Genomic DNA, 19,536 nt, shown 5'->3' on the forward strand with positions numbered 1-19,536 from the left:
AGGGGTATTTAGTATTGAAAACTTAATTTTGTATACTGGATATGCTGCTAACCAACTGGGTTGCTTGGGACAATCTATTTAGCATCTGTTGGTCTCTGTTTTCTCCTCCATAAGTAGGAAAATGATACCTACCTCTCAGAATTATTTTTTGGATTGAGAGAAACAAGTACTTAAAGCCTTAGGCATGGTCCTTGGCATACACTAGGGAAACCAAAAGCTATATGTTTTTACTGTATGTTCATTATCTAACAAAGTAAGAGAATAAATTTCATTTGGATTATGTGGAAACTGTCTTTATATTCTTTTCATTTAATTGATTAGTTTGAAGCAGAATAAGGGGGGTCCTGAAAATTAAGATGACTAGCAAAAATTTATGACCACAAACTACTCCGAATGGTAGGGAATCATCTAGGGATATAAGAATATAATAGCAGCCTCAGATAATTTCTTACAGTAGTTACCATTTAATGATAATTTACTATGTCTCAAATGTATATAATATCTCACTTTATCCTCTCAATAATTTCACAAGTTATGCCACTTAATAGATGAGGAAATTGAGGTTCAAAGAGCTTAAATAACTGGCCAAAATCAAATGCACAATGTAGAAACTGATTTTGGGAACCACATATATCTTGCTACAGTGTACTTTGTGACTATTGTCCTGTCTTCTAAGAAGATGCAGGACCCACCACAGAGGGAGAAGAGAACTAAATGCAAAATTTGTTTTCCAGACAGTTTTGTTCAGGGATATCACGGAGTAAAATTTCAAGTAATATATCCTATCAGTAAGGAAGAAAGAACAAAGGCAATTTGTGATTAGCAAAAAAAGCCTATCAGGAAAAACTAATCTCTTTTTCTTTGCACATATTTTCAAAGTAGTCCTATAGGCATGCCAACTTAAATGAAATAATTAGTGTAATAGCTTCAACATTAGATGCAACATGATGGTGAGATTAATCTTGGACATTTAATGAAATACCATCTCCTCTTTAACCAAAAGTCTGACAGCCTAGTGACAGTACATATCTGTTCTTCAGGTCATTTAATTAAGAACTAACACTGTTGAGGCCTATTTTGGACACCAAATTAAAAGATTCTTGTTTAAATCAAGATGTGTACATGGTAGACTTACTTCAATCTTAAGTATTGCTGCATTTTGATCCATTTAAAAGTTTTATCTCTACCAATGGGAAAACAGATGTGTTTTTCACAATATACAAGCAAATGCTACTATTATGTAACATCTTGTATTTCTGTTTACATTATCAAATCAGCCATGGTTGTTCTAGTAAAAAGTTAAGTAATTATGTATTTTGAATTTCCAATAAGGACACATGGCACACAGAGTTTTCCAAGAATAGGAGAAAGATTAGGCTAGAAAGTGTTAATTTGTTTGGCATGCAGTTTCTTTTCTTTGGACTCTCTGAGAGATACTTAATCCATGCTTTCCAAAGAAATAAAAGTTTCCATTACATTTTATGTAATTATGTCTGGTTATTTCCTCTCAAGGTACAGTGTTTGGAAACATTTGAGAAAAATCAAAACCATCTATATGTATTATAAATTGAATCTGGAAGGGAGCAGAAGGCAAACAGAAAAAAAAAGGATGGAAACTCAATATTTATGATATTTACATTATAGTTAGGTTAAAGCTATTGGAAGATGAAAAGAAGTTTAATTACCTCTTGTTCTTATTATCTATGAAATCTGGTTCAGATATAGTCTCTCTATAAGAAACATCAATTTTGCAATGATAATATTTTCTTATTAATAACTGCATTTTAAAATATAGCATGGTCTTTAAATTCTTCAAATTATCGTCTTTAAAATCTTTTTGCAGTTGTTAATTCATTTGGGTCCTTACTTTTCTAGTGAAGAAAGCATAAACAATAATGTATCACTAATTTGCAAATGTAGACAATCAAACTTTAAGAAGCTACGGGACCAGTCCCAGTGCTACAGTGACAGTTCAGCAAAACCTCCAGGAGAGGATAGGATTTCTTACGCCTTGTAGTTTCACTGTGCACTCAACATTTGAAATTCATTTTTAAAAACAGCAGCTAATCCTCAGATAAGGTATTTGATTTGACACAGAAATGTACATAAAATAAAGTCCCCATTTACAAAGAATTTTATTCTAAACTGATAAATCACTATTAGAATTCTCATAGGGGCTTTCTTAGTAATCGTCATAAACAACTTCCTTATAAAGAGTAAAACAAAGAAGTGCATATGTTATTCTCATATCATAAGTAACAAACTGATCTAAAGTGTCAAAATGCAGTTGCAGAATCCCAAATTACTTTGCATTTCGTTTTCAGCTCTATTTAAATTCTCCTTTCAGAATTGTTTAATTTTTAGCTATTAATATCTGATGTTAGAAAGTAATTATCCTCCCATTATTTACAACATATTGAATATCCTTTTCTCTTTATCCCACATAATTAAATTGCAAACCTTTTTGCATGAGGAACATATTTTAATGCTGAAGCATCTGTTACTGTGTCCAAATCTTCTAAAGCTGGACACATACATCATATTCATGTAAAAATAATTATCTCATTTTAAAGAGTAGGCTTTCTACCATGTGCTTCCCCCTACCACTTTTAACAAGCATATGGACATTTTAATAGATCATACTTTTTCACTGACTTGTTTGAAATTAACCACATAATTTCTCAATACTGGCCAACCCAGCAATAGTTGCCTGGTTTAGCAGGCAAGATGAAGAATAATATCCAATCCATTCCCAGTGTGTAAATGGTGAATTCAATGATTACTACTTTCTCATTAAGAATATGTTCAATTATGCTACAGATAGAACACCATTTGGTTTAATGAGGAATTAAAATGAATGGAATTAGATTTAAACTAAAATCCCATGAGCATTAATGGAGTGATTAAAGTGGGTGTGGAAAATCTTTTTTTAAATTATTTATCTCTAGTTCCAATCAAGAAGCTTCATTCTTAGCAAATCTTAAGAAAAATTAAATCATAGCAATGATATTGAAGTTCCTAGCTGCATCAACTTTTTTCTCTTTGACTCACAAAATAATATGTATAACTAAAATATTTGGGGTAATTCTCTTTGCTAAAACTTTACATTGCTCATTGTTTAATTTGCTCATTTAAAAAAACCTCAAACTTATATAATAATTGTTATAGCATTTATTAGATACTTATTACCATCTAGATAATGAGTTAAATGCTTTCATGTGTTACCTTGCAAGAGTCTTCACAATCATCCTATAAAATAGGTATTTCCATTATATTTACAGAGAAATTAGCTTTAAGAGGTTAAATGACTTTCACAAAGTCACTGAGTATAGCAGGCAAAATTTTAATATGATCTCTGAGATCTCTATCTCTTGACTTATCTACTCTATATAGTCCCTGGATCTGTGAATGCAATAGATTTTACTTCTGAGATTGTTATTTGACACAGCTGATTTTAATAAAGAAAGACTATCTTTAGTGGGGCTGACCTAATCAGGAGAGTTTCTAAAAGACACTGGGCCTTCCAGGCCAGGGATTTAAAGTCAGAGGAATTAGATGTATTAATCCTTTAACAAAAGAGATTTTTATTTGTTGGCTTCAAACACAGAAGGAATCATGAGCAACCCACAGCAGACAACAAGCAAGTAAGTGGGGATCTTAGTCCTACAATCACAAGGAACTGAATTTTACCAATAACCTGAATTAACTCAGAAGTGGGTTCTTCCTAAGAATTTCCAGACCATAAATGAGTCCAGCTGCACCTGATTTCAGACTTAAAAGAAGCTGAGCAGAGAACCCAGTTACACTGTGGCTGGACTACTGATTTATAGAACTTGTGCTAACTGATGGATGTTATTTCAAGCCACTATGTTTGTGGTAATTTGTTACACAGCATAGAAAAGTAATACAAAGGGTAAGTCAGAATTTACAAGCTGGAAGTTTGATTATATTGTATCTATCCCTCCACCATAATATTTCAAGCAGTATGGACACTGCTTTATGGAAATATATTTTTTATTGCCCTTGGCCGAGCATTTCTTTTCACAGTCCTGTGTGAATCACCATGACAAGGCACATGGAGCCCATAATCTTATAAATCTCATAAATCTCATAAATAAAATGATGACATTTTATTCATTTATTTGGAAAATTATTTTGGACACAAAATTGCATATGTGTTCAATAAATTTAGTTGTCCATCTTGCTCATAAATGGTACTCAAATGATAAGACATGAAAGTTGCCAAAACTAAATCATATCTCTACCAGCTTTATGTAGAAAGTTGCTTCCATTTCTAACACTTTCCCTGGTTTAACATATTCTACTCTGAAGAAAAAATGTGTACCCATTAGTCAAAATTTACTGCATTTTTGAGCACTTCCCTAATCTCCCAGACAAAAGTAGAAGCTTTTTAATGGATGCTGATTTTGACTTATACGCTATATACATGCAAATAGACTTATTTTCTGTAAGCAAGTTTAATGTCCCATATATATTCATATTACAAGCTTATAGCACAGGAATACATGTATGAGATACTCAGTAAATGTTTGCCAAATGAATTGAAATGCTCTTCTGAGGAAGATAGGCAACTCAGAAGAAATGCTTTTCTCAAAATGTGATTTGGATAAGCTCCCTATTGAAAATTTCTCATTGATAAAGATTGGCATAGAGGCCTTAGAATAAGAATTTTAAGTATCAAATGCAACATTCCTCCACTGACTAAACATGGATAAAATATCTCTTTTGTTCGATGGAATGAGGCACTGGTTTAAAGACAGAATGGGTTGGGATTTTTTTTAAATATTTATTTTAGGGAAGCCATTAAGAAAGTAGAGATTGGAAAATGGGTTTTTAATTGGTTTTCCTTTTGGAAAATGTAGCTTTTTATTTCTAAGGGAAAAAAAGCCTATGAAAATCTCAAATATTTCTTCAACATAAAATTGTTGCACCAAACAACAGTTTTGATGAAACCTGTGAATTTTAGGAACACAGACATACTTATTTCATTTTATTATTATTGTCATGCAAATTATATGTTCATGCATTATAAGTATCAATACAATTTTATAATTATTACCTTAAGGGGTTTATTTTTTAATCAGGAGAAGAAAAGAGTTATGAACAAAAAATAAATTTATATGCAGAACACAGACTAGAAGTGACTGAAAAGGGAAACCTGCCTTTCACATTTGACAGCTTAACTATGATGAGTCTAGGATTGATTTCCAGATAATTTTCTTTAGGTTTTTGAACATATTTTTAATTGCTGATTTAAATTCTTTGTCTAGTAAATCTAACATCTGTGCCCTCAGGGTCAGTTTCTACTGATGTTTTTTTATTCCAAGTGTGTGAGTTATCTATTTATGTCTTTGTCTCATATTTTGTGTGGGAAATTGGATATTTTAGGAAAAAAGAATGTGACAGCTCTGAAAATCATATCTTTCTTTTCTTCAGGGTTCATTGGTATTGGTATTTTTTTAGTGGCTTTCCTCGATTAACCAGGCAACTTCTGCAAACTGGTGTAACATGCTAGAGATAATAGGAGGCATTGTCCTCCTATAATAAGATATTTGATTAACTCCCCCACTTTCCACCTTATTCAAAAAATCTTCCAAAAGAATAATTGATAAAATTAATGCTCTACTTACATAAAAAAGCAATAGTCTACTTATAAAATTTAAACTGCATAAAAAGGTGGTAAAAGACCATTCCTATAAATACAGTCATTTTGAATGATTATAATGAAACATTTACACACAAAACTTCAAACTAATAAATAAATTATAAACTTTACATTATGTGGGACCAGATAACTAATCTGAGTAATTTTTCTTGCATTTTGATATTTGTGTCAGGCAGATAAATGAATCATAGTTCATCATAATTTGTGTACTTATCTGGGTAACTTGTAAGAATTTTGAAAAATCTTGTGAAGAAGAAGAAACTTAGAAATAAAACACAAATGTTTATTTGAAAGCATTTAGAAAAATATCACATAGAATAAGTGCTTAAGGGATAGTTGATTTAATATTAATAGAATGGAATCTGGTTGTTTATGTTCTTAAAACTTCATGCTAATAACTAGTAAACATGATCAAAAATGTCAAACACTTACATGTGGAAAAAAGTTAGCAGGAATTTTATATGTAAAGCCCATGTATGAATATCAGTGAGTCAGTGAAACCTTGAAATGCACAAAAAATGTAGTGTGTAGTTGCTTTTTCTGGTGAGAAATTAGTGGCTTTCATTAGATTCTAACAGAGAGCAGTGAACTAGTGTCCATTTAGATTGAAGAGGTGAACTCTTCACTTACTTGTTGCCCTAAGATCTATGGCAAGGTATACATTAGAATGCCCCTATGACTATCCTAGGACATTAACAGATCTCTTTCTTCATTTCTCTCCTTGTTTATATTTTGTCTCACAAGATTATATACCACTTAGAGAATCACAACACTCTCTAGAAGACTTTTTTAAAAATGTGTCTCAAATAACTGAATAAATGCAATATACTTTGCCAATTAAAGAAGAATCTCATGTAAAAATTTGCACATGTATTTCTACATGTCATTTTCCTAGAAAAGACGTTTGGAGTCTTTCAGTTCATTGTGCAACGATGTCTACATGACAAAAGAATTATTACATTTATTACTGATTTTAAATGCAATTATGAATTAAATTGTTTTATCTATTATTCTCCCCCTCTGATTAAAGGCTTACCTTCATAGACATCAATGGAATCCGCTTCCCAATTTCCTGGTTTGGTTGATCATTTTCTTATGTTTATATCTGCTGACTTCTTCTGCTAGCCATCAATTAGAAAAAATACTATGAATGTATGATTTTCCACATGAACAACTTACAAAAAAAAACCCACAAATCAAAAACAACACACAACGTATTAACAAACACATGATCTCATTTCCAGAGATTCTGATTTAATGGAGGGCACAGCCTTTCAACTGAGTTACCCTGAGAGAATTAAACTTGGGTGCCCCAAGGCATCCATTGTATATGAAGAATTAATTTCTCTCCTACATATCTAGAATTGCACCATTCTTGAGAGAATTGAGATATGTCACTCAAGTCATTTTTTGATTTATGGATTCAGTTGAGCATCCAGAGTTGAAAAAGCTAGAAAATGATGCCAAGACATTGTAGTGTGCAGGCAGGTTTAAACATAATTGAAATTATACTATTTTTCTATCAATGAATGTAGATTTGGCAAAAAAAAATATTCCTTTTTCTATGAATATACATATTCCAAGAAAATTATTTAAACATGACTTTACTCCTCAAGTTTATTTTAGGACTTCTGAATATAGTTTATCAGCTAGATATCTATTTCATATCAACTAGAGACCTCTTACCCTCAAGTTCACAAGTTATCTCCATTTCCCTTGAGACTGGCATTTCCTTTGAGTTGTCTTTCATTGAAGTTTTGTTTATTTTCACCTGAGATTAATTAAAATGTCTTCATTTACTGTGGAACTTGATGAGGCTTAAGTGAAAATTATACAAAAGTGCATAACACAGTATTTGCTTGTGATTACTCAAAATATTATTTTTTATTGGTTTTAAAAAAGCTACCATTTATTGAACAATAACTCAGAGTTATGCCATACATTTGATATACACTTTATATTCATAGAAGCTCATTTATTTGTCTGAGAGAGTTTTCTCTACTTGTTTCTTGTTTCTCCACTTTTGAATAATAATTTCACTGGATACAGAATTCTAGGTTTGTTTGTGTTTCATTCAACACTTTAAAACATTTTACTCCCCTCTCTTCTTGCTTACATGGTTTCTAAAGGGAAGTCCAATGCAATTCGAATCCTGATTCTTCTATAGATAAGGTGCTTTTTTTTTTTCTTTGTGTTCTGGCTTCTTTCAAGATTTGTCCTTTGTCTCTAATTTTCTGCAGATTGAATATGATATGCTTAGGTGTAAATTGTTTGGTATTTATCCTTATTGGTCTTCTCTGAGTTTCCTGGATCTATTATTTGATGTCTATTGTTCATTTTGGAAAATTTTCAGCCATTGTTACTACAAATATTTCCTCTGTTTCTCTTTTTCTTCTCCTTATATATTTCCATTACTTGTATGTTACACCTTTTGTAAAGGTCCCACAATTCTTGGATATTCTGTTCCATCGTTTTTATTCTTTGTTCTTTCTGCATTTCAGTTTTGAAAGTTTCTATTACATATATTCAAGTTCACTCATTCTTTCCTCAGTTGTGTCCAGTCTACTGGTGAGCCCATTAAAAGCATTTTTCATTTCTGTTGCAGTCTTTTGGATTTATAGCATTTCCTTTTCAGTTTTTCTTAGAGTTTCCACATCTCTGTTTACCCATCTGTTCTTGCATGTTATTTACTTTTTCCATTAGAGCCCTTGGTATATTAATCATAGTTAACTTAAATTCACTGTTTATTAATACCAACTTTTCTGCCATATCTGAGTCTGGTCATGATGCCTGCTTGTCTCTTCAGACGGTGTTTTTGTCTTTTACCATGATTCGTAATTTTTTGTTGAAAGGCACACATGTTGTATTGTGTAAAAGGAACTGAGATAGATAAGCCATTAGTGTGAAGCTTTATGTTTATCTGGCTAGGCATTAGTTTGTGTTCACTGTGTTGTAGCTGTGGTGTTAGAAGCTAAAATTTCCTCTAGTGTCTTTGTTTCTGTCTTCTTTGTTGTCTTCAGGTTTTTCTGGAACATCTTTAAATAGGATCTAATGCTTGCAGTTCTTTTACCTGTAATTTCTTGTTATTATATAGGAGCATATTTGATGTGCTGAAAAGGTGTGGGAGAAGGAAAAACCTTCTGTAGTCCTGCAGTTAAGTGTCAGTCTCTTAGCGAGCCCGAGTTGGGTATTTCCCTTACTGTAGGTCAGCTAGGCTTAAGTTAAACCCCAGTAGGTTAGGCTCAGGTAAAATAGCTTCCCTTGAGGACAGGCCTTGTTAGGAAGAACAAATAGGTCTGGACATATTCTAAAATGATATTTTCCCTCCTCTTGCTAGAATTACAAAAAAAAAGAAAAAACCCTAATCTTTAAAGTAAAAATTCTGATAGGACTCTTGGAAGAAAACTCAGAAAGTGTGAGGGTCTCTCTAAAACCAAATCCTCTCAAAGTTTTGAACACTCAAGCTCCTCCAAACTGAGTTTCCAGCAATTCATCGTTACAGTTAGATGTGTTCCTACAGATAACGGCTCCAGAAGTTGGATTCTGTCCCTGGTAAGGCAGACACCGTATCTGTCTGTCTGTCTCTCCAGTTTATGGAGTGGCAGTTTGCCCTGTAACCTCAATTCCTGATGGATTGAAGAATAGTTACTGAGTTTCAGTTTGTTACCTTTTTCCTTGTTGTGAGAATTAAGAGTAACGACTTCCAACCTCTTTACACCTGGGACTGCAAGTTTGAAATACAGAGACTCATTTGAAACTCTGAACACCTTAGAAATTACCAGTTTACGTCCTCATTTGAGGAGTATGAAGCTGGTGCATAGAGAGATTAACTCACCCAATCCACTTTCCACAGTGTGCAGGTGGCAGAACTGGGATCTGATTCCAGCTGTGCTGATGGCAAAGTCTCTGGTCTTCAACAACAGCCTTTTCTGCCTCTTCTCGCTGAGATTAGGAATCCTGCAAAATACAGTTCCACATATTTTAAATGAAAATAAAAATTTAAGGAGAGTAAGAATATATTATTCACCTACCCAGAATCTGAGTTAAGGATTCATTGTGGTTATCTACCTGCAACTGGGATGAGCAGGTAGAAGCTTATAAGTAAAAACAGATCCCTGTTTGAAATAAACAAATAAAATTTAAAATAAAATTTCAGACATAGATCTCTGTAACTAGCATATACTTAATTGGGGTGGGGGGAAGCTCATTTTGTCACAGTGCTAAACCTTCTTTTCCATCCTAGAGGTACAACAGTGTCATTTGGAAAGCTAGATTTTTTTTATTATTTTTATTATTCCATCTGTGAAATATATCATTTCAAAACTAGATGGAAGTTCTTAGCTTTTCAGATTGTTAGGAGCATCTTGTTAAACCACCTTGCATTTCCTCAAAAATCCACCATTTTTCCTGTAACTTAGGGGAAGAGCACAAAACTCGCCCTCAAATGATGTTTACTAACTCTTTAGAAAGTCTTCATTTCCTTAACATTTCTCGTTTATAGATTGTTCTACCAGTATAATATACCTTAATAAAAATAACAAGTCTCTATATTTGCAGTGTTTTACCTAAAAGACAATAAACATTTGCATTTGGAGAAATATTCTGAAAATTATTTCTCTAGCGTTAATTAAGTTGGGTTTTCCAATTTCATCCTGTTTAGTGTCAGTTTGCAACAATCCAGACTCATTAAAAATCCTAAAATGGAAAAAGTAATATAAAAGAGAATGCAAAGATGGGTAACATAATATGTTTTGCAGTACAGTAAATAAGAACCTTCGGGAAATGATTCACAAGAAGAACAAGCACTAGTTATGCATCGTTTACTTAATAGTTGATAACAGCCTTCTTTAAAAAAATTGTTTCTAATGTAAGCCCTGTTAAAAACATTTTTGTCACAAAAAACTTTCAAGAAGTCCTTTTGGGTACTGTATTGGCATGAGTTTATAAAAAATGTATCTCTCATTCTGCTTACTTCTAAAAATATTTCTGGCCCATCTCCTTGTCCTCATACCCTGACTTTATACTACATTAAATAAAGCGCCTGGCTGCAATATCTCAAGACTAGATATGAATTACACATTTGTAACGGTAAAATATGTCGTCAACTACGCAACACAAATGATTATAGTGAAAGTGTAAATTGCTAAAATAAGCAAACAAAAGAGGCACTTCTCTCTTTTCTTAATAACAAATACAATTTATTTTTATACATTATTCAATATTGTCTTCCTATAAGCATTATCCCAAAACCAAATGGGATTTGCTATGGAAATTATAATTTGAGGAAATTTACATATCAGGGGCTTCTCAGATAAACATGTGGTGAATAATGTCTCATGATGATGATTTACATTTCTGAGCACTTGATTTATTTATTCATCTTAAAAACACTAACAGTAGATATGATCACTATCTCTGTTTTACAAAGAGAATCGAGATACAGATAAAGTAACATCTCTCGGTCCTGTAGCTCATAGCTGAACAGGCCAGGATTCCCACACAGATATTTGGACTTTAAAAACCCAAGCTATTTACTACTCCGATTAGGAAAGCAAAAAGGAAGATGTGACAATTTCCTCTTAATGAGAACAAAAACACTAAATAGTCTTGGGTTGAATTTGAATCCTGAGCATAATGGAATTTCAAGCAGTTTCCCTGCTTCGCAGAGTGTCTTCCTTTCTTTTTTCTTTCTTTTTTTTTTTCTTAGCTGCTTATACTATTAAGCACTCCCTGAAGTCATTTTGTTTTAATCCACCATGTAACTGAGAGATTGGGGCACTACCGCTTGTTTTTCTAGTTCCTCCCTCTTCTGTTCCGACTCTGTCACCAACAGCGATGAGATAATGGACAGGAAGCCACTTGCCATAGCTTTGATCCTTGTCTTATAGCAACTCTCCATTGGTTACAGCTTTCTGTTTTTTCTTAGTTTAATAGATAATTATGTATTCCCTTAATCATGTGTTGCATCTACAGCTTTTCTTCCTTGTGTTTAATGTTGTTTTAACTAAAAGTGCATTGCCTACAGATTATGTCCATAATAGCCTTGGATCTTTTCAGGACTCAACTGATGTTAAATTAGTATTAATATAATTTAGATTTAGTTATATTTCTCTTTGCCAAACTGGCTAGTCATTTACTATTTTGAAGCCACTTAGTTCTGAAAATAGGTGTTTTAAAACATTAATTCATTCTACTATCCAATAAAGTTTTATATTCTTTATTAAATTCTTATACAATTCTTAGGAAAAAGTAATTCTTTGGCCTAGCTGATAAACATTAATCCATGTCAATGGCATAGTAAGTATTAGCAACTTTAATTTTTATGAATCTTAATATGCAAATTACACTATTGCAATTTATTCTGAGTTTTGATTATTTTAATGTAATCATCAACAAATGAAAAATATATTTCTTTATTATTTAGTATAAAAATTTAGCAAAGAAGTTGCTGACATTCTTTAAATTTATACTTGAGATACTGGACTCATTATTTCAAACATCTTGGTCTGAATCAATATTGGTAATGATTCATTCTTTTGATTAAGAAGTGACTCCGTCTGTAGATGTCAGATAATTACCAAGATGACCTATAATGAGAACATTTCACAACTCTCTGACTTAAGTTTCTTATTCCCTCAACAGCATAATGACTTCCTCCTAGATCTTTTTATAGTGTCTCTGTGCTCCTGGGGTTTCTTTTTATGATCAGTCACTATCAAGGGTTGTTCCTATCATCTGTTTATAGACAAAGAAATGTGGCTCTATGCAATAAAAACTGTGTTTTGTCTAGATATTTTAGAATGCTGGCATATTTCCTCATTTTTTTTAAAAGAAAGGTTTGTCCTACACATCTGTATATAAATTGCATATAACTGCAATAGTAAAAGATGATACAGGATACCCTTTATTATTCTGTTAAGTGCTCTAAGGGGAATTAAAGTGGTTTCTTTTATATAAAATATTTAAGATTAGAAATGCAAGATGTTCTTCTGATCCTGCCCCTTAGGAATATGGTATTTAAAAGTAAGTAAGGAAAAATGATAACATCTTGATGACATTCACTATGAATCTTGAAATTCATAGCAATATCAATATACAAAGAGCACTTTGTAGATGAAATCATAAATTTGTTGTTAAATCACTTGATTCTTTCTTAAACAATTTCTCGGGAATAGAACATTGCACCAACATGGTAATTTTTTTTCTATATAATTTATAACATATTTTAAAAATTCAGACACAGTCACTAATGTTAAAAATTTCTTATGTGTTAGGGACATTGTATACTTTCTTTCTTCATGCTAAAAATGTAAATAATTTCTTTATTGCCTCTTTAAAGTGATAGACAGATTTTCTGTAGCTGTCAGCTTTGTGGCTTAGTTCTTTCCTAGTTATTTTCTGGTGAAAGCAAAGTAAGTGACCTTGTTTGAATTCTGTGTCTTTGTTAAAGCAACATAAATGGAAGTCTAATGGTTCCATGATAAACATATTGGAGGTTGTTTTGACTCTTAAGTAACAGTTTTCTTTTCCAAGACAAACTTTAATGAAGAATATAGCTCATGTTGACTTCTAGATTCTATCCGAAGCACAGAAGCTTCACACTAGTTAGAAGTCTTCATTCTTCTGATAATATTTGCATTTGTGTTAGATAAAAAAAAATGCTTAAAGAATTGAAAATTTAGAAATAATGATGGTTCATGTGTATTTTTCAGAATCTACAAAGCAAAGGAGACTTTTTTCCTCTAATTGAATAAAACTGATTTGTTGGGGGAAAACCAGATACTTAAACAAAAACAAGCAAAATTCTCACAAAATAACACAGGTGCATTTTCAGTAACATATCTCATTCTTTTCTAATTTCTAAATAATACTCCTCTTAATCTCAGATATGACATTAAAATTTTAGTCATACATGCTAAAAAATTAAATCTAGACAACTTGAGAGGCTTCCATATTCTGGTTATAAAAAATAATTACAACAATGATGTGTGAGATAAACAGAATAAGAAGCTTGGTGACTTGGGTTATAGCTGCATCTCTTTGTCTAATTTACTATGTTGAGGAGTTTCCATTTCTTCATCTGAGAACTTACAGACTTTGCACTTGATTCTTCATATTCTTTCCATCACACACTTCAAAACTCTACAAGTTTAAGAATAGAGCACAAGTGAACATCAAAAATATAAATAAAAATAAAATCAATTTGGTAAGACTTGAAATCTCAATTGAACATATCTTCTAAGAGAAAAAGGCCGTATTCAAGGTGACTTGATTTAAAAACTGAATTCTTAAAATAGCACCAAAAAAAAAAAAAAACATACAATGACTCAGAAGTTTTTTCTTGTCAACTTAGTAGGTAGTATAGAAAAGGGTTTAATCTAAATGGTATTTGAACTTCCCCAAATTCGTGTTACCTGTTTTTGCGTCATCATCAGTCTGGCAAATGGCAAGGCAGTGCACCCAAGGGAAACTCGAACTTCAGCTCTGCAGCTGATTTAGTAACTGTATTAGTTCTAGGGCTGCCGTAACAAATATCACAAACTGGTAATTTAAAACAGCATATATTTATTTTCTCACACTTTTGGAGGCCAAAGGTCTGAAATCAAGGTGTCAGCAGAGTCAGCTCCTTCTGAAGTCTCTGAGGGAGAATCTGTTTCATGCTTCTCTCTTGATTGCTGGAAATCCTTGATGTTCCTTTACTTGTAAGCTCATCACTCCAAATCTCTAGCTCCATCTTAACATGGTATTCCCCCGTGTGTGTGTGTGTGTGTGTGTGTATGTGTGTGTGTGTGTGTATCTGTGGAGCCCATGCTAATCCAGTGTGGTTGCTTAATAATCGTGATTACATTTTCAAAGATCCTATTTTCAAATAAGGCTATATTCACAAGTACCAGGGATTAAGATTTCGGCATATCTCTTTGAGGTCACAATTCAACCCACAAAAGTAATTAGTCTGACTTTGAGCCCTATTTTTCTCACCACTAATTCTGAAATGAGAAAAATACTTATATCTCAGGAAAAAAATGAGAGAATATTTATAAAATAAGTATTCAAAATTTTACAATAAAATTTTTAAATAAATTTCACAATAAAGACTTTTTAAAATATAACAAAGAACAGTGTCTGGAACAAGAAAATATGTATTCAAGTGAAAGACAGCAATTACAGAGTTTGGAGGCTAAAACTTTTTGTTTTCTAGTGATTGATTTCAAAGATATCTAAAGATATTTTATAAATTAGATCATATATAAAATGTATAGAGTCCTTATTTTACTAGCAAGGAAAATGATTTCAAAGTTGCATACATCTCTAGAATTAGCATTGTGATAAAAACACAAATGTTTATATTTCCAGGTCTGCTCTATCTATTCAAATATATTCTCTGTCACTTATAATTTACTTTTTAAACCTGCTTATAACTTGACATTCTATCTTCTTTCTATCTGAAGTCTGTGGTTACACCTTGCAAACACAGGAGGGCATAAAGAGTGTCCAAGAATTTGCTAGAAAAATGAGGAAGTAGAGTAAAAGTATCTTGAAGTTCAATAGCTTAAACATTTTTTTGGAACTATATGATAAAGTGGCCAGTCAGATGATTTCACCTGTTTCATATTCATCATAGACACATGTTTCATGCTAAAAGACTCTGATGTCATTGATACATTTCTATTGAATGGTCTTAGTTTAGAATTTTTTTTCCATGAAATCATGGTGTTGAAGGAAAGCTGAGAATAGTCAAATTTATACTTCCACGTACAAGTTCACTTTCTGACATTGAAAAAATGTACATAAAGGGAGATTTTAGTAATTTATCCTATTGCCTAAATATGCAAGTAGTAGTTTCCATTCCTCAGCAATGAACTCTGAACAGTCTAATCTATTCAGATCAATCTTGCTGTTGTTCTGCTGAGCACTGCACAAAGGTGACTTCATGTAGGAGATGGCAGCAGGAAATGGCACAGGACACAGTGTTATGTAGCAGACATGTTTATCACACTCTCACACTTCTCACCTGGCAGTCAGTTTAGTCTAGCAAAGAAGAACTTAAAAGAGAGAGAGAGAGACAGAAGGAGAAAGAAACTCTCCCTTTGCAATCTCCAGAAGACGTCACTCACGTTTCCATTCACCGAAGGGCTTTTGGCTGGTGTTTGCTGTGATATCCCAGAAGATAGGCTTCTGAGAAGTGGAGGACTTCTCTCTGCCTACTTATCATGCGCCTACTGAGAAGTGGTTTCCCTCTCAGGGACCCCTCTTCAGGGCTATGTTCTCTCTCTCTCTCCCCCTCAGCATCTCACTTTAACAGAAACCCTGTGGACCTCCAAATCCAAAATTCAGTTTCTTCTTGTTGGGCTATTCTCATTAATGAAAAATTTGTTCTTCTTTCTTCAAAAACTGGGTTGTCATATTCTATTTATATTTATTTGTCAAATAACCAATCCCCAGAATGGAAAGAAGGACAGGACAACAACACAAAAAATATTGTGGGCAGGGAAAATGGGAGAATAAGGAGAAAGGGGCCTTAAAAGTATCTTTTCTTACAAAGACAAGGAAGAAAAAAAGTCATTAAAAAGTTGAATTTTCATATTTAAAAAAAATAAACAAATGTTAGATCTTCCTACCTATTACTGAATACTGAGAAGTAAACTTTTTAAAACTTTTTCTTTGTTATGGTACCATTAAAATAGGGAAAATGTGAGCCATTGACCTAAAATGAACTATTCATGGAATTATAGAGTTACCCTCATCTTTCCCATCTCTGATAAAGAGATCTATTCTTTAAACTTTCCTGTATAGGTATTTTTTCAATATTTTAATAACTTTTCAATTCTAATCTGATAATTTGAGTACTTTTCAAATATTTACTTCCTTTCTGTGAAAGTAAAATTTGCATAGAATACATGGATCTACTTCTGTGTGTCTATATGAAACAGGTAGGAAAAAAGAAATAAAGAAGAAAGACAAAAAAAGAAAGAAGGATCAACAGAGGAAAATGAAATTTTTAATATTCGTAAAGAAGCATTTTGGGCTTCATTTATCTCTCATTAGACGAATTTATTTTTAGTTTAAAATGGAACTTAATGTTTTAATTTCTCTTTCAACTCCACTGTTGGTGTGTGAGATCTGTCTCTCTCTCTCTCTCTCTCTCTCTGTCTCTCTCACACACACACACACACACACACACACACAGACACACACTCGCGTGCGCACACTTTTACTTTCTTTCCCTTTCTTTCCTTCTCTCTCTCCTGGTCCAGCTTAGACTGTGAACTCTGAGAGAGGAGAGACTAGATATACAAATGTATACAAATCACTCTATAAAGTTTCAAGTAATATAGCATGTGGCATTAATAGCATAAAATTGGATTTGAAAATATGTATTGCTGTTTTGTTTTTTTAAAGATATTGATATTAGTTTACATTAGTTAAATAAACTTTCACTTATGGCCTCAACATGTTTTGTTGCTTTGTTTTTATGTCTGTCTCAGTTAAACCTTAGGAAATAGGAAAGCTAAATGCCAAGGTGTCAAAATAAAGAGCTGCTTTATTCTATTTTACTTCATGTTTCTCATTGTGATACAAACTTAAGAAGGGTCTCTAGAAAGCGGAGAGTTCCACTGTGTATACTGCATATTCCTCTGTAATGCACCAAGTTGAAAAGATCAGCTAGCATATGAGAGAAACCTGCACAGGGTCCTTTATCCCTAAGAGATTGCTGGGGACCCACAAACCTGTTTTAATAACGTTGCATTCAGCACAGCCTTCTTGGGAACAAAGGAGACAACAGTCGCCTGCTTTCCATCTAAATGTTTGGACTTTAATAAGAACTTTATTGTTTTCTATAGGAAACTATAAAATCTGAAAAATTCCTCAAAACTTCACATGTGGGTAACTACACTGCCTCTCATCAAGAATTCTATGGTCTCTTAGGGCATATTTCAATTTCACTAGGCTTAGTACACTTTTAGGATATGGCTCAACAATGAGCAAAAGAAAAATATATTTCCTCCAAGTTGGACTAATTGTTGCTTGTCTTCTTTTCATTTTTTTGATTTAGTCTCCATATAAGTCTCTTATTGCTCTCAAAAAAAGTATCATGGGAAACTTGCTATGCAGTATGGTAGGGGTCAGATATAACTAACTAGTTATACAGTCATCTTGGGTGGCCAAAAATATTGTGGGTTAAGAAAATTTCCTTCAAAAACTTGTAGCATTAAAAATACCTCTATTGACTCCATGCTACGCTTCCTTAGTATTTCCAGCTCAGAAATATTTCATAAATAAATACAAAATTTTGAAATTAAATAATGTTCTGTTCCAGTGGGTTCACAGGCTTAGTTAAAATGTTACTAAATAAATGTGTTATTTTTTACACAAGAGAAGAATAAGCATGCTTCCTGATGCAACATTTGCATATCATGCCAAACTTTAGGTGAGTCTTTAACTTATTCCTCATTGTGGAATATTCTTAGCCTTGTTTCTTCACAGAAAAATTCATAGCTTTTACACAAAGGAAGTGTAAACATGCTTTCATGATGCAAAACTCAGTTCCAACAAAGCCAAAGCATTTCCATCTGCAGTTATGTGCCAACATAGCTAAGCTTACTTAGAGTATCATGCTGATAAAATAGAGCACCCCATTTTCACTTCATTTTATTACTTATTTAAATAAACAGAAGGGAAAATGTTTGTATTTTGTCTTTTAGAGGTGGATGTTTTTGAATCATATTAAAAAGTAAAATTTATCCTAAGATTCAAAAATTCCTTTAACATTGCTGCTTCTTTTGTGTAAGAAGACATATTACTTATAAAAACTTCAGAATTTTGTCATTATTTTTTTTCTATTAGGGCAAATTTGATAATTTTATTGAATGTGACAGTTTTTACTTTACATGCATGTGTGGTATGCACATACAGCCAAACTTCATTATTTGTGAATTCTGTATTTGTAATTTTTTTCCTACTTGCTAAAATTTATCATAATTCTAAAATCAGTACTCAAGGTGCTTCTGTGGTCATTCACAGCAAAAAATGTGAATGACCCCACATGCTTATTCCTGGCTGAGGTCAAACAAAGAGGTATTCTGTCTTCTTGTCTCAGCTCTTATGTTATAAACATGTCCTTTTCAAGGTCTGCTTAGTGCCAGATTTTTCACATTTTTTGTGCTTTTTATTGCTTATTTCACCACTTAAAATGACCCTAAGCATAGTGTTGAAGTGATTTCTCATATTCTAAGCACAAGAAGGCTGTGATGAGTTACAGTGCTGTTGGCTGTGATTTCAATGTTAATGAATCAAGAATATGGATTAAATAAGATATCTTTATACAGAAACATACATAAAACTATTGATCAGTTGATGAAAATGTTGTGACCAGAGGCTTGCAGGAACCTAATTCTGAATTTCCACTAGGAGCAATAGGAAATTTAGTATTCATGGCAACTTTATAAAATGCAACTATTGCAAATAACAAGAATCAATGGTATATTTAAAAAAATGAAAACATTATGTCATATAAGTATAAACTGAACATGTGTAAAATATTTCACTGAACTACTTAATTAATGAATTTTCTATATATCTGTCAACTATCACATCAGTCTACCTACACCTGGAAGATATGCATGCTTTTTCCTACGTGCAGACACTGTCTTGAAAGTTAGAAGCAGAAGAGGAAAACCTTTTAGCAATCGCCTGAAAAAGACTATTTTAAGCCAGACAAAAATCGAGACGAATTTCACTGAGAATTGAAATATTTTTTCCTATCTGTGGGAAAGGGGCTCTGAAAGAGAGTTGACGAGATATATAGAAAATTGTACAATATTTTACAGAATCTAATGCAGAGTGCATGC

The 19,536-nt window shown here is 32.6% G+C and overlaps 1 pseudogene; it reads right to left on the bottom strand.

Annotated features, from left to right (window-relative positions):
* LOC123644415 overlaps positions 1-19,536 on the bottom strand; it is a 125,934-nt pseudogene that overhangs the window by 14,354 nt on the left and 92,044 nt on the right.

This window comes from Lemur catta, chromosome 9 (genome assembly GCF_020740605.2).
Source record: "Lemur catta isolate mLemCat1 chromosome 9, mLemCat1.pri, whole genome shotgun sequence".
Lineage (NCBI taxonomy): Eukaryota > Metazoa > Chordata > Mammalia > Primates > Lemuridae > Lemur > Lemur catta.